This window comes from Phascolarctos cinereus, unplaced genomic scaffold (genome assembly GCF_003287225.1).
Source record: "Phascolarctos cinereus isolate Bilbo 61053 unplaced genomic scaffold, phaCin_HiC Scaffold_8;HRSCAF=390, whole genome shotgun sequence".
NCBI lineage: Eukaryota > Metazoa > Chordata > Mammalia > Diprotodontia > Phascolarctidae > Phascolarctos > Phascolarctos cinereus.
In genome coordinates this window covers 54,145,097-54,161,054 of record NW_027556291.1, presented here as the reverse complement: position 1 = coordinate 54,161,054, position 15,958 = coordinate 54,145,097, and positions in this window count along the sequence as shown.

The window sequence follows — 15,958 nt, the reverse complement described above, 5'->3', positions numbered from 1 at the left end:
CTCTGTCTCTGTCTGTCTCTGTCTGTCTCTGTCTTTGTCTCTGTCTCTGTCTCTCCTCCCTTCACCTCTCTTTCTCTCTTTCTCTGTCCCTCCATTTCTTTCTCTCTGTCCTCTGTTTCTTTGTCTCTGTCTCTCTGTCCTCTGTCTGTGTCTCTCTCTGTATTTGTCTCTCGGTTTCTGTCTCTTTGTCTCTCTGTCTCTGACTGTGTCTCTGTCTTTCTCTGTCTCTATCTCTCTGTTTGGTCTCTGTCTTTTTCTGTCTCTCTTTGTCTGTCTCTGTCTCTATGTGTCTCTGTCTCTCTCTCTTTCTCTGTCTTTCTCTGTCTACTGTCTATCTCTCTGTCCTTTGTCTCTGTCTCTGTATCTGTATCTACCTATCTAACTATATATGTATCTATCTATCTTGTTCTCTCTCTGACCCTTTGTCTATGTCTCTCTGTCTCTGTCTCTCTCTGTCTTTCTTCTCTCCTCTTTCTCCCTCTGTGCCTCTGACTCTCTGTGTCTCTGTCTCTCTGTCTCTATGTCTCTGTTTCTGTCTCTATCTCTTTTTCTCTGTGTGTGTCTCTCTCTCTGTGTCTCTCTCTCACCCCCTCACTGTCTCTCTGTCTCTGTCTCTCTGTTCTTTGTTTCTCTGCCTCTGTCTGTCTCTCTCTCGGTATCCCTCTGTCTCTGTCTCTATCTCTCTCTCCTCTCCCCCTCTTTATGTCAGTCTCTTTGTCCCTCTGTCTCTCTGTCCTCTGTCCCTCTGTCCTTGTCTCTGTGTCTCTGTCCCTCTCTCTGTGTTTCTGTCTTTGTCTCTGTCTCTGTTTCTCCTCTCCTCAACTCTCCTTCTCTCTCTCTACCTCTGTCTCTATCCCTCTGTTTCTGTCTCTCTGTCTGCTCTTTCTCTGCCTCTCTCTGTCTCTCTCTGTCCTCTCCTTTTCTTCTCTCTATCCCTTTTTCTCTCTGTCCTCTCCTTTTCTTTGCTCTATCCCTTTGTCTCTGTCTCTCCGTCCTCTATCTGTGTCTCTCTCCGTGTTTATCTCTCTACCTCTGTCTCCCTGTCTGTTTCTGTCTCTCTGGGTCTCTCTCTCCTCTCCTCCCTTCTCTCTCTCTGTCACTCTGTCACTATCTCTGTCTCTACCTCGTTGTCCTCTTTCTCTCTATCGTTGTCTTTGTCTCTCTGTCTCTTTCTTTGTGTGTCTCTCTCTATCTCTGTCCCTCTGTCTCTGTCTCTCTCTCTTTCTCTGATTCTCTGTCTCTGTCTCTCTCTCTCTCTGACCCTCTGTCTCTGTCTCTCTGTCCTCTGTCCCTGTGTTCCAGTCTCTCTGTCTCTGTACCTCTTTCTCTCTTTCTCTATCTGTTCCTCTGTCTCTATCCCTCTGTTTCTGTCTCTCTATCCTCTCTTTCTCTGCCTGTCTTCGTCTTTCTCTCCTCTCCTTTTCTTCTCTCTCTCCCTCTGTCTCTCTGTCATCTATCGATGTCTCTCTCTGTGTTTGTCTCTCTGCCTGTTTCTGTCTCTCTGTCTCTCCCTCTCTCTGCTCTTCCCTTCTCTCTCTCTGTTACTCTGTTGCTGTCTCTGTCTCTGTCTTGGTCTCTCTATTTCTGTTTGTCTCTCTGTGTGTGTCTCTATCTCTATCTCTGTCCCTCTCTCTCTATCTCTCTTTCCCTCTCTGATCCTCTCTCTCTATCTCTGTCTCTCTGTCTCTGTCTCTCTCTCTCTCTCTGACCCTCTGACTCTGTCTTTCTGTCCTCTGTCCCTTTATCCCAGTGTCTCTGTCTCTGTCCCTCTTTCTCTCTTTCTCTGTATCCGTCCCTCTGTCTCTGACCCTCCATTTCTGTCTCTCTGTCCTCTGTTTCTTTGTCTCTGTTTCTGCCTCTCTATCCTCTATTTGTGTCTCTCTCAGTGTTTGTCTCTTTGTCTTTTGTCTCTCTGTCTCTGACTCTCTGTGTCTCAGTCTCTCTCTGTCTCTATCTCTCTGTTTATGTCTCTGTCTCTTTTTCTCTGTGTGTCTCTGTTTCTCTCTATGTCTCTCTGTGTCCCTCTCCCCCTTCACTGTCTCTCTGTTTCTGTCTCTCTGTTCTTTGTCTCTCTATCTCTGTCTGTCTCTCTCTATCTCTCTGTCTCTCTCTGTCTCTGTCTCTCTATCTCTCTTTCTCTGCTCTCCTCCCCTCCCTATGTTACTCTGTCTTTGTCCCTGACCCTTTCTTTCTGTCCTCTGTCCCTCTGTCCCTGACTCTCTGTCTCTGTTTCTTTCTTTGTGTTTCTCTCTTTCTCTCTGTCTCTGTTTCTCCTCTCCTCAACTCTCCTTCTCTCTCTCTACCTCTCTCTCTATCCCTCTGTTTTCTGTCTCTCTGTCCTCTCTTTCTCTGCCTGTCTCTGTCTCTCTCTCCTTTTCTTCTCTCTATCCCTTTGTCTCTGTCTCTCCATCCTCTATCTGTGTCTCTATCTCTACTGGTTCCTCTGTCTCTGTCTCTCTGTCTGTTTCTGTCTCTCTGTTTCTCTCTCTCCTCCCTTCTCTATCTCTGTCACTCTGTCACTATCTCTGTCTCTGTCTCTTTGTCCTCTTTCTCTCAATCTCTGTCTTTGTCTCTCTGTCTCTGTCTGTCTGTCTGTTTCTCTGCATGTGTGTCTCTATCTCTATCTATCTCCGTCCCTCTGTCTCTGTCTCTGTTTCTCTCTCTTTCTGATCCTCTGTCTCTGTCTCTTTCTGTCTCTGTCTCTCTCTCTCTCTGACCCTCTGTCTCTGTCTCTCTGTCCTCTGTCCCTTTGTCCCAGTCTTTCTGTCTCTGTCCCTCTTTCTCTCTTTCTCTATCTCTGTCCCTCTGTCTCTCTCCCTAATCCTATTTCTCTGTCTCTCTCTGTCTCTCTGTCCTCTGTCCTTGTCTCTGTGTCTCTGTCCCTCTCTCTGTGTTTCTGTCTTTGTCTCTGTCTCTGTTTCTCCTCTCCTCAACTCTCCTTCTCTCTCTCTACCTCTGTCTCTATTCCTCTGTTTCTGTCTCTCTGTCCTCTCCTTTTCTTCTCTCTATCCCTTTTTCTCTGTCCTCTCCTTTTCTTTGCTCTATCCCTTTGTCTCTGTCTCTCTGTCCTCTATCTGTGGCTCTCTCCATGTTTGTCTCTCTACCTCTATCTCTCTGTTTCTGTCTCTCTGTGTCTCTCTCTCCTCTCCTCCCTTCTCTCTCTCTGTCACTGTCACTGTCTCTGTCTCATTTTCCTCTTTCTGTCTCTGTCTTTGTCTCTTTGTCTTTTCCTCCATGTGTGTGTCTGTCTCTATCTGTATCTATCGCTGTCCTTCTGTCTCTGTCTCTCTCTCTCTCTGACCCTGTCTCTGTCTCTCTGTCCTCTGTCCCTTTGTCCCAGTCTCTCTGTCTCTGTCCCTCCTTCTCTCTTTTTCTATCTCTGTCCCTCTGTTTCTGTCTCTCTGTCCTCTGTTTCTTTGTCTCTGTCTTTGTCTCTCTATCCCATCTGTGTCTCTCTTTGTGTTTGTCTCTCTGTCTCTGACTCTCTGTATCTTTGTCTCTCTCTCTATGTCTCTGTCTCTTTTTCTCTGTGTGTCTGTCTCTCTGTCTCTCTCTCCCCCTCACTATCTCTGTCCCTGTCTCTCTGTTCTTTGTCTCTCTATCTCTGTCTGTCTCTCTCTGTATCCCTCTGTTTCTCTCTGTCTGTCTCTATCTGTCTCTCTTTCTCTCCTCTCCTCTCCCCTCTATGTCACTTTGTCTTTCTCCCTCTTTGTCTCTGTCTCTGTTTCTCCTCTCCTCAACTCTCCTTCTCCCTCTCTATCCATTTGTTTCTGTCTCTCTATCCTCTCTTTCTCTGCCTGTCTCTGTCTCTCTCTCTCTCTCCTCTCCTTTCCTTCTCTCTATCCCTTTGCCTCTATCTCTCCATCCTCTATCTGTGTCTCTCTCCATGTTTGTCTCTCTACCTCTGTCTCTCTGTCTGTTTCTATCTCTCTGTCTCTCTTCTCTCCTCCCTTGTCTCTCTGTCACTCTGTCACTGTCTCTGTCTCTGTCTCTTTGTCCTCTTTCTCTATGTCTCTGTCTTTGTCTCTGTATGTCTCTTTCTGTGTGTGTGTCTCCATCTCTATCTCTGTCCCTCTGTCTCTGTCTCTCTCTCACACACTCTGTCCCTGTCTCTCTGTCTCTGTCTCTCATACACTGTCTCTGTCTCTCTGTTCTCTGTCTCTCTGTCTATCTCTCTCCTCTCTGTCTCTGTCCCTCTGTCTCTCTCTCTCTTTGTCTCTCTCTGTCTCCTCTCCTCTCCTTCTTTCTCTCTCTCTCTCTCTGTCCTCTGTCTCTGTGTCTCTCTCCCCATGTTTCTAAAATTGGCCTGTAAACCAGTGGGTTGTCACTGGAAGCAGGGAGCAACAGTTCCCCCTCTCCTGAGCTCTCCCCCCATCTCTGCCCCTCACCCCTGCAGCACAGAGCCACCATTCTCTCCACTAATCCAGAATCGCCTTTTTCAGACAGCAGCTCCAAGCAGTGCAGGCCTGCCCCTCCCCTCCCGGCTTTCTTGGCAGTGGGTTTATACCAGCTTCCTCTGAAACTGTCCATTTCATCTTCTGTTATGATGCAAGCATATTTCACCGCATATGGAATATTCCAAGCACATAAACTTTCGTTTATCCGTGAGACAGTAAGAGCGGCATCCCTTTAGTTTCCAGGTCTGGGCCACCGTGAAAAGAGTAGTTTGGGATTTTGCTAAACTGAGGAAGGAATGAGAGCAGGCCGGGAGAGAGGTCAGTTGAGGGAGACAGGCGATCAGTTTGTTTAAGCTCCACCACCCCCAGGTCTAACCTCGTGGCTGATGGTAACTTGAGGTTCAATGAGCACAGGAACTATTCATTCTTCCCTATCTTCTATGGGAAGGCTTGACCCATTAGCAGCAGTATTCAACTTTTCAGTAAGCTGCATATCCAATCTGGCCATTAGATGGCCCTCTAAGACAGTGCTATATTCCCATGTGATCTTTCATGATGACCATGAGTGGAGTCCAATGCCTTTGTTAAACGCCTACTAAGTGCCGTAGTAGGACAGTGCCAGGCTCTGTCCTAGGTGCTAGGGATAGAAAAACAATAATGGAACCGCCTTTGGCCCTGAGGAACTTATATCCTACTGGTGGGGATCACAAGTACAAAATAATTATATACAAAATGAGTGTGGTGTGTGCAAGGTAATTTAAAAGTGAAAGTCCAACGGGGGTGGGGAGGGAGATTAGGAAAGATTTAGGATTAGGAAAGACTTTGTGTAAAAGGTGGGTCTGAATGGAGCTTTGATGAAAAGCCAGGAGTGTAAGAGACAGAGGTGAGAATGGAATGTATTCCCGGAATGATCCTCCTCTCCCTCAGCGTTTCCCAGTCTCAGTCTCCACACTCACCCACCTCTTCTTTATCTGCCTCTCTCTGTTGCTCTGTTCCCACCCGCACCCCACCCCCTTTTCTCCCATTTTCTCTCATTCTCCTCCCTTACACCCTTCTCTGCCTCAGTCTCCCAATCTGTCTCTCTCTCTTTCTCCTGTCTCCCTCCCTTCTCCCTCTCGCTCTTGCTCTTTCACTCTCTCACTATCTGCCTCCTCCTTGCTATCACTTGCTCTTTTCTCCATATCTCTCACTCACTGTCCATCACTCAAAACCAGTGGTTCCCTGTTGATGTCAGGGCTCTCAAAGCCCTTTCCAACCCAGCCCATTCCTGCTTTCCCCATCTTTTTACATTATACTCCCTTTCATGTAATCTACAATTCAGCAACTCTGGTCTTCTTTCTGTTCCTCACTCAGGACACTCAAACTCCAGACTCAATGTCTTTGCCCTGGCCATCTCCCATACCTGGACACACATATTCCCTCCTTACTTCCACCTCCTGGCCTTCTTCAAGACTCATGAGGCTCAAATCCTACCTTTTCCAAGAGGCTTTTCCAGGTCCCCTCCCACCATTACCACCACCATAGAGCCTTCCTTCTCAGATCACCATCCCGTCACCCTTTCAGTGCCTTCTCTATACACAGTTGTTTGCATCTTGTCTCTCCAATTAGAATGTGAGCTCTTCGAGGGCAGATACCTGGTTTTTGCCTTTCTTTGTATCCCCAGTGCACAGTGCCTGGCACATAGGAAGCCTTTAACTAATGCTTGTTGACTGACTGACTGATATCTTAGAAGAGATACTGATAAAGCAGAGTCCAGAGTAGGGCAGCCAAGATGAGAAGGGCCTCACAACCATTCCATGTGGAAGAATTGGTTCCAGTCCAATTCAACAAACACCCCTGATGTGCCAAGCATTATCCTGGGCATGGGAGCACAAAGACATGAGGGAAAACAGCTAATGAAATTGTCACCTGAAAGAGCTTGGCCCCAGAGGACAGAAAAAGGAGAGGCAGTGTTGCATAGTGGTCAGAGGGCTGGACATGGAATTAGGAAGACAAGAGACTGAACCCCGTCCATTTCAGGCACTCACTTGCTATGTAACCTTGGACAAGTCATTTAACCTCTGTCTGCCTCAGTTTCCTTCTCTGTTACATAGGGATGATAAGACCACCTACCTCACAGAGATGTTGGGAGGATCACATTGAATAATAGAGACAAAATACTTCGCAAACCTTAAGCACTATATAATCATTCCTGATTAATCATGATTTGCACCAATGAGTAGAAGTGGTCAATTGGCAAAATTTGGTTTAGTGTTAGAAAATACTGCTTCCAAATTGGCCATGCCCAACAGTGACCTCTCTCTTTCTGTATTTTAAGTCCATTGAGACTCTGGCAAGAGGTGGGTAGCATACTTCATCTTCAGTCCTCCGGCATCTTGGGTTATCTTTGCATGCGTCAGAGGACGAAAGCCTTTCAAAGGTGATTTCCATTATCATGTTTTCAACAGATAAGTTGTTCTCCAAATTTTGTCCATCCCACTCTGCACCAATTCCTAGAGGTCTTCCCAGTGTGAGGTGTGTTCATGTATGTGTGTGTGTGTGTGCATGTTACCCATGAATGTTACGTACATATTCACATTGGTTTGCCTAAAATTCATGGATGGCATGAATAGATATGTTGGGCAACATATCCTCTCACCAAGGTGGGGAGGGAGAGGCGGGGCTCTGATTCCTGCCTGGAGAGGAGCAGGAAATTGAGGTCTCTAGGCCAGCTGCTAGCTGCTCTACTCTCCTCAGAGAGGAGCAACCAGACTAGAATTAGATCAGTTCATCCCCCTGAATATTGCTACTCTTGGTAATTAAATTCATTCTTCTTTGAAGCTGCTTCCCTGGTTGCTATTCCTTAAAGGTGGAGGGGTGCAGCTTGTCTGAGACTTGTTCATTGCCTACCAAATCCTAGTTACACAAAAACCCATCACAAATGGTGAGTAGAGAGTAAATCCGTTCAAGCTCCTTTATAGATGAGGTCAGAGTTCTACATGTTAGAACATACTGAAGAATGCATAGAGTGAATGAGTTCCCCCAATGGGAATGAACTAAATTAGGTCAACTGAAACAGAGACTGACAGAAAGACAGACAGACAGAGAAAGAGTCCCTATCTCAGCCAAGGTGAAATCCCGCAAAGTCTTGAGTCTCTGGTTCCTCTACATGTCTGCCAGTTCCCGAAGTCTCTTCTCTCTCTCCCTTTGCAGGTTTCTCCCTGAAACTAGTCTGGAAACAAATGAGTCGTCACTGGAAGCAGGGAGCAACAGTCCCCCCTCTCCTGAGCTCTCCCCCCCCCATCTCTGCCCCTCACCCCTGCAGTGCAGAGTCACCATTCTCTTCACTAATCCATAATCCCCTTCCTCAGACAGCAGCTCCAAGCAGTGGAGGCCTGCCTCTCCCCCTCCTGGCTTGCTTGGCAGTGGGTTTACACCAGCTTCCTCTGAAACAATATCCCATCAGGTCACTGGATGTCATTTAAAGACCACGTGATGTTCCTTATTGGTATTCAATTGGTCAGACTGTATTCATTAGCACCTACTAGGTTCTAGGGATAGAAAGGCAAAAATGAAACAGCCCCCTGACCTCAAAGAGCTTATATACATTGGTGGAGACCACATGTGCATAAATAAGTATATACAAGATGGGTAGAAGTTATACATGGTAATTTAGGGAGGAAAGAACAAACACTTGGGGGGAGGGGAGGAGTGTGTTGTGGATCAGGAAGAGCTGTGTTTACAAGGGAACATTTGAATGAAGCTTTGAAGGAAACCAGAGATTCTAAGGGGCAGAGGTGAGGATGGATGGCTTTCCTGGGCTGCATCTCTCTCTATCTCTGGCCTCTCTGGCTCTGCCTCTGTCTCTCTCTATCTCTGGCTCTCTCCTTCCCTCCCCCCATCTCTCCTTTCTAGCCTCTACCTCTCCTTTCTCTTTGTCTCATGCTTCCTTCCTTCCTCCCTCCCTCCCTCTTTCTTTCTCTTTGTCTAAGACGCACTCTATCCATCTCTGTGTGTCTATCTCCCTCTCCTCTTGTCTCGATTTGTCCTTCACGCTGCCTCACTGTTGCTCTCTTCCTTTTCCACTTCTCTGCCTCTCTCTCTCCTTCTATGTCTTCCTCAATCTCATTCTATCTCTGTCTTTATCTGTCCCTCTTCCTCCTCCGACTCCCTCCCCATCTCCTTCTCTTGCAGTCTCTCCCTCCCTCCATCTTTCTCTCTTCCTCCCACGCTACTTCCGTTTCTCATTCTCTCCCTCTACCCTCCCTCTCGCCCACTCATTTGCTAGCTTGCTTTCTCTCCTTTTCTCTCTCTCTGTCTCTCGCTCATTCCCCCTCTCACCTTCCCTCCCCCTCACCCTATTTTTCCTTCTCTGTCTTCTTCTCTCATCTCTCCCTTCTCTATCCCCCTTTCCCCTTTCTCTGCCTTCCTCCCTTCCTCCCTCTCTCTGTCTCTGTCTCAATTTCTCTGTGTGTGTCTCTCTCTCCCTCTCCCTCCCCCTTTGCCCCTTCTCTCTCACTACTTTTTCTCACTCTGCCTCTCTCTGTTGCTCTCTTCCTTTATCTCTCTCTCTGACTCAGTTTCTGTCTGCCTCTTTCTATGTCTCACTCTCTCTCATCCCCCCTCCCTCTGTCTCCAGCCTCTTTTTCGATGTCTCACTCTTCCTCTCTTTCTCTAGCTCTGTGTCACCAGAAAAAGAGCTGCCTTCACTGCCATAGCCTGATGCTGGGTCTCCCTGCCTCCCCTTTCCCCACTCCAGCCCATCCTTCACTCAGTGACCAAGGTGGTCTTCCCAAAAGTGCAGGTCTGACCAGATCACTCCATAAACTCCAGTGGCTCCCTGTTGATGTCAGGGCTCTCAAAGCCCTTCCCAACCCAGCCCATTCCTGCTTTCCCCATCTTTTTACATTATACTCCCTTTCATCTACAATCCAGCAACTCTGGTCTTCTTTCTGTTCCTCACTCAGGACACTCAAACTCCAGACTCAATGTCTTTGCCCTGGCCATCTCCCATACCTGGACACACATATTCCCTCCTTACTTCCACCTCCTGGCCTTCTTCAAGACTCATGAGGCTCAAATCCTACCTTTTCCAAGAGGCCTTACCAGGTCCCCTCCCACCATTACCACCACCATAGAGCCTTCCTTCTCAGATCACCATCCATTCACCCTTTCAGCGTCTTCTCTGTACACAGTTGTTTGCATCTTGTCTCTCCAATTAGAATGTAAGTTCCTTGAGGGCAGAGACCTGGTTTTTGCCTTTTTTATATCCCAAGTGCTTAGCACAGTGCCTGGCACATAGGAAGCCTTTAATTAATGTTTGTTGACTGACTGATATCTTAGGAAAGATCCTGATAAAGCAGACTCCAGAGTAGGAAAGCCAAGATGAGGAGGGCCTCACAACCATTCCATGTGCAAGAACTGGTTCCAGTCCAATACAGCAAACACCTCTGATGTGCCAAGCATTGTCCTGGGCATGGGGGCACAAAGACATGGACCCAAGGAGACACATGAGATCTTAGACTGAGAACTGCAAGGTACCTCAGAGACTATTTTACACCCTCTTATTTTACAGATGAGGAAACTGAGGCCAAAAAAGAGGATGTGGTTGACTTAAAGTCACACACAGGACTGTGGACCTAGAGCTGGAAGGATCCTCAGAGGCCATGCATGCCATGCAAAGCCCTTATCTTAGAGCAGAGGATCCAGAGAGCTGAAGTAATTGACTCAGACTCACACAGGCAGTCACCATTCGAGGGGCTTTTGAACTCAGGTCTTGTGGCTCCAGATCTTGCAACTGTCCATACCTGATCGTGAATCACAGAAACTTGGAATATCTGAGGTACCGGGGACCCAAAAGGTCACACAGCTCAGACCCCTCCCTTCTAGATGAGTCCAACCAAGAGCCAGGGTGGAGAAGAAATTTGTCCAAAGGCTCAGCCATTGAGTGGCAGAAAAGGGACTCAAGCCCCAGTCCTTTGACTCCCATTCCGGGGCTCTTTCTATTCACTGCCCTGGGATTGTCCATTTTTAATACAGTATTCTTCTATCATGGCTAAAGGAGAGGCTTGGGGGGGGAGAGACTGAATCGAGTAACTTGGCTGACTGAGGACCTGTCTCCTGATTGCTTGTTCATTGAGGGACTGTCTGACAATGTAGGCTGTCTGCCTGGTAGCCTGAACCCTCTCCTCTCTGTATGAGGCTTAATTTTTCATTCTTTCCCTATGAGTCTTCCTTCTCAGGGCATCATGCCCAGACCCTAAACCTGCACTAATTGGGCCAGGTCCAAAGGGTGACTTTGCCTTTATCCTTAGCCCTAGGGAATTCCCTTATCTCTTGCTCTCCATACAACTGGGCAACTGGGGTGAGGGCATCTACCTCCTACCCGTGGAACTGCCCTCTCCCTGTGGGTCTTTTTATTGTACGCTGTTGTGTTCTGTGCCCTAACTTGGGGGCTGCTCTGGCCACTGACAGGGTGGCAACATGCACAGACTAGTGGCCTGTGAATGCACAAAGACCCAGGTTCCAATCCTGCCCCTGAACTTGTCTAGCTGTGGGTGACCATGACCATATCATCTACTACCTCTCTGAGCCTCAGTTTCTTCATAGGTAACCATCAACAACTGCAGAACCAACTGCCAGGAATTGTCACATAAGCACAGGAGCCCTGGTAGTAACAGCCCCTCCCAGACCACCAGTCCTGCTTCCAGCCCAGCCCTCATAGCCATCATCCAGGGAAGCAACTCCTGTGGAAAAGGGGCCAGACATCCCCACCAACCACCACCTACCACCCACGGGGCTGGTAAGCCCACCAGGCACCCGAGGGAGAGACAGAAGGCATCATGTGCCAGGCCAGGCAAACAACCACCACTGCCTTGACCACTCCTCATATCCTGATGGAGACGCCCAAGGACCCTGAACCCAAGAGCTCTGGGAATAATGATGCTTCCAGCCCAGTGTCCGAAGCCATGATCCTGGGAACCAACCCGGGGGGAGATGCAGCCAGACCACTGATCCTGCCAGAGTAGTGGTCGTGGCTACCGAAGACCCCGAGAAAGAAATCTCTTGTCACCTAAGTACTCGGCCCTGTCAAATGGTTCAACATCGGAAACTATGATTTTATCAGTGGAAGCCGACATTAACGAAGTGGGAGCTCCCTGAAGGCAGGTACTGCCTTATTCTTCTATTTGTAATTCCAGTGCTTTGAACATAGTGTCTGATAAATGATTCATTTATTCTATAGAACATTACCAGCAGCTCCTTCCTCTGATTGGTCATTTTCTCCCAGAACCTCCCTTTTAAGGAAGGGCTCAGGCTAGCCATATTCACTGCCTTCATTCCTCTCTGAGCTCTGCTCCTGACTCTCTGTACTTCTTATTTCATCCACCAAGACCCCTGCACCGGTGCCGTCCCCCACCGCTCACCCCAACCCCCACTTTTCTCTTGTAAGTCTTATCTTTCCCCCACCACCTTGAGGGCATACCTAGATTGCTTTTTGCCTCTGTGGGCGTTCACAGCAGCACCTGGCCATAGTAAGTGCAATTACTTAATTAATTAATGCTTGTTGACTCACCCACTTGACTTGATCTGCAGTAAAGCACTATTGATTTAAGCATCAGCTGTTCTTATTATTAAAGCCCAACAGAATTCACACCAAAGTATAAGTGATTGCTGAGGGTTCCGTGTATGGTGACAGACCTTACCCCTGGAGCATTTTCATCTTAACCTTTTTTCTTAACCCTTGTATGGAAAGGGAGCCAACTACCACCCACAGGGCAAGCCAGCCAGCTTTGCTGAAGCATCAGGAGCCCTGAGGGAGAGATAGGAGGTAGAATGTGCCAGGCAAGGCAACCCTTAACCCTTAACCCTTAACGATGGAATTTCAGACATCAGTAATAGGTTGGCAGGTGAGACATTTGCACCCTCCTCAGTACTCAAATCCTTAAATGGATTTGGGATCTTCTGGGATAGGTACTTCCTTCCAAGGATGTGGACCGAAACCCATCATGCTGTGCTCATCAAAGAGATTATAATCGAACTCAGAATTTTTCATCTAAAATAAACTCCCTAAAGATGAAGTGAAAAACCTCCGAAATTCACTCATCTGATCCCAATCCATTGTCATTCCACTTGTCTTGCTAAACAATTCCTACACTGTCCTCTTCTCCCGAGTCCCTAGTCCCCTCTTACTCTGCCAAGCCTCAGCCTTAGATTACTCCCATCATCCCCTGCTATTACTGTTTTGCTTTAAAGAAGCTGGAGAAAAATCATGAGAGCACAAGTCCACTACAAATTTATGTTATATAATCTCAACAGGGCCTGAACTGCAGCAAGAAAATCCTTTTGTAACCCTCTAATTATCTCATTCTCCCATTTTTCACAGAGGCTTTTTGAAACCTTTTCATCCCTACTCAAACCTCCCATGACTCCCCCTCCTGCCACCCTCCAGGCTGAGAATTTTGTCTTATATTATATTTCACTGAAAAAATGAAGGCCATTTGCTCAAAGCTCCCTCTTCTCCTTTCAGCAACTCACATCCTGCCTCTCACCACTATTTGCTCCTTGGATCCACTCTTACATACATGATCAAGTGAGCACATTCCATCTCATCTTCTTCAGCTGACTGCCTGATCTCTCCAACGTTTCCAGTGATCTCTTAATCACCAGATCTAATGGCCTTTTCTCGATCCTTTCTTCTCGACCTCTCTGCAGCCTTGGACATTGTCAATTGCCTTCTCCTGGATTCTCTTTTCTCTCTAGGTTTTCATGATAACATCCTGATCCTGGTTCTCCTCCTCTCTGACTGCTCCTTCTCTGGCTTCTTTGCTAAATCTTTATCCAAGTCATCCCCGCTAATGGTGGGCATCCCCCAAGGTTCTAGCCTGTGCCTTCTTCTTCCTCTCCACCCCTGCTCTCCACATTTTCCCCTGATGATCTCATCAGCTCCCATGCATTTATCTCTAAGCAGATGATTCTCAAATCTACTTGTCCATTCTTAACCTCTCTGCTGACCTCCAGCCTCACATCTCCAACAGCAAACTGAACATGGGGAACTGGATGTTCTTTAGACATCCTTCACTTAACATGGCCAAAACTGAGCTCCTTATCTTTCCCGTAAAATCCTCCCCTCTTCCTAACTTCTCAATTAATATTCATGGTACCACCACCCTCGAAGTTGCCCAGGCTCACAAGGCGTCGTTCTCAACCCCTAACACTCTCTCACCTCCCGTAGCCAATCTCTTGCCAAGTGCTATAGAGTCTACCTTTATAACATCTCTCCTATATCCATCCTTCTGTCTGACACTGCCACCAGCATGGTACATGCCCTCGTCACCTCATACCTGTACCATTACAAGAGCCCACTGGCTGGTCTCTCTGTCTCTTTTCCTCCTGCCTCCACTCAGTTATCAAATTGATCTTCCTAAAATACAGATCTGACCAAGTCAACCCCCCAATTCAGTAAATTCCAGTGACTCCCTATCACTTCTGGGATCAAATGCAAAACCCTCACTTTAGTTTTTGAAACCCTTCACAACCTGATGCCTTCTGACCTTTCCAGTCTCTTATACCTTACTCCCCTCCTTCTTCCCTTAGGATCCAGTGATACTAGTCACTTGATTTTCCTGCATCTCCCAGCTCCAAACATTTCCACTACTTGTCCCCCATGCCTGGAACTCTCTCCCTTCTCATCTTGTCTCTAGGATTCCTTGATTTTCTACAGGTCCCAACTAAAATCTCATTATCTTCAGGATGCCTTTCCCAGTCCCCCATAATGTTACTGCCTTCCCTCAAAGATTATCTGCAATTCATCCTGTCTAGATCTTGTTTGTATACATTTTTGCCCACTGTCTTCCTCATTAGAATCTTTGCATCACCAGTGCTCAACACAGTACCTGAAACATAGTAGGCACTTAATAAATGCTTATTGGCTTGACTTGAACTTAGGGGCCATTATATCACTCCTAGGCTAAAAATTAACTAATTATCATAAGAAAGTGCTACACTGCTTATAGGTAGGACACCATATACTTTGTTATACATGGTAATGCTACAGGTAGGGACCCATGCCTCCACTTACTTACAAAGGGAAGGAGAAAGGCCAACAAAAAGAGAAATGTGTGACTGCCCTTTTGAACTGGATCTCATAGACGCCTCAAACTCAACATGTTCAAAACAGAACTCATTATCTTTTCCCCAAACCCTACCACTTTTCTGAAATTCAAGGGCACCTCCATCTTCCCAGTCATCCAGGGTTGAAACTTCAAAGTTATCTTCTGACAGGTGACCTTTTGCCTGGAACCAAACCTCCACCTCACTTCCTGGCCACCAGCTCTAAGCCATTTCCAGTCCCTTTTCATCTTTATATGCTCTCTTCCCCCAGGAGAATATAAGCTCATTGAAGGCAGGGGCTAGTTTGCATCCTCAGAAGAGAACACAGTGCCTGGCACATAGTAAGCCCCTAAGAAATCTTCTATCTCTATATCGTAGTATGTATGTATATATGTATGTGTATGTATGTATGTGTATGTATGTATGTGTGTGTGTGTGTGTGTGTGTGTGTGTATGTATGCCCGTGCTCCTCACTCTCCCTCAGCCCTCATATTCAATCAGTTCCTGGGTCTCCTCATTAGTACCTTTCTTGCACCCATCTTCTCTCACCACACACACACACACACACACACACACACACACAACCTCATCACATCTCATCTGTAATACTGCAGTAGCCTCCTCCTAGCTCTCTCTGCCTCAAGTCTTTGCCCCCTCCAGTTCATCCTCCACTCAACTGCCAAAAGGATATTCCTAAAGCACAGACCTGATCTTGTCAATCCCCTGGTCAATAAACTCTGGTGAGTCCCCAGTACATCAGGCATGGATCCCTCTGTTTGACATGGAAGGGCATCCATCACCTGGCTACAACAGAACTCTGATACATTGCTCCCCTTTCACATATTCCAGGGTAGCCCCAGATTGGCCTTCTTGCTGTTCTTCACCCAGGAAGCTTCATTTCCCATCTACATGCCTTTGCCCAGGCTCTCCCTCATGCCAGGAATACATTTCATCCTCACCTGAGTTCCTGGGGCAGCTAGGTGGCACAGTGAATAGAGCACCGGCCCTGAAGTCGGGAGGACCCGAGTTCAAATCTCGACTCAGACCAAACACTTGACATGTACTAGCTGTGTGACCCTGGGCAGGTCATTTAACCACAATCACCTCACTAAAAAAAAAAATAATAAATAAAAAAGAATGGTTCACTACATTTAAGACATTTGCAAACTCCTGAATTTATGGATTATATTCAGGGAGGATAATTCATTAGGAAATGAAAAAAAAAAGAATCCCTGGTTCCTTCCAAGCCCCACCCAAATGCCATCTCCCACCCAAAGCCTTTCCTGAGCCAACCCCTCTGTTGTTTGTTGGTGCTCCCTCCCTCCTCCACTACCTTGTATGCTTATACACATTTTGTATATACATCCATACACATGGTCTCAACCAATAGCATGGAAGCTCCTTGAGGGCAGAGGCTGTGTCTTTACATCCCCAGAAGCTAGGACAGGGCCTGGCACATATCAGTAACTAAA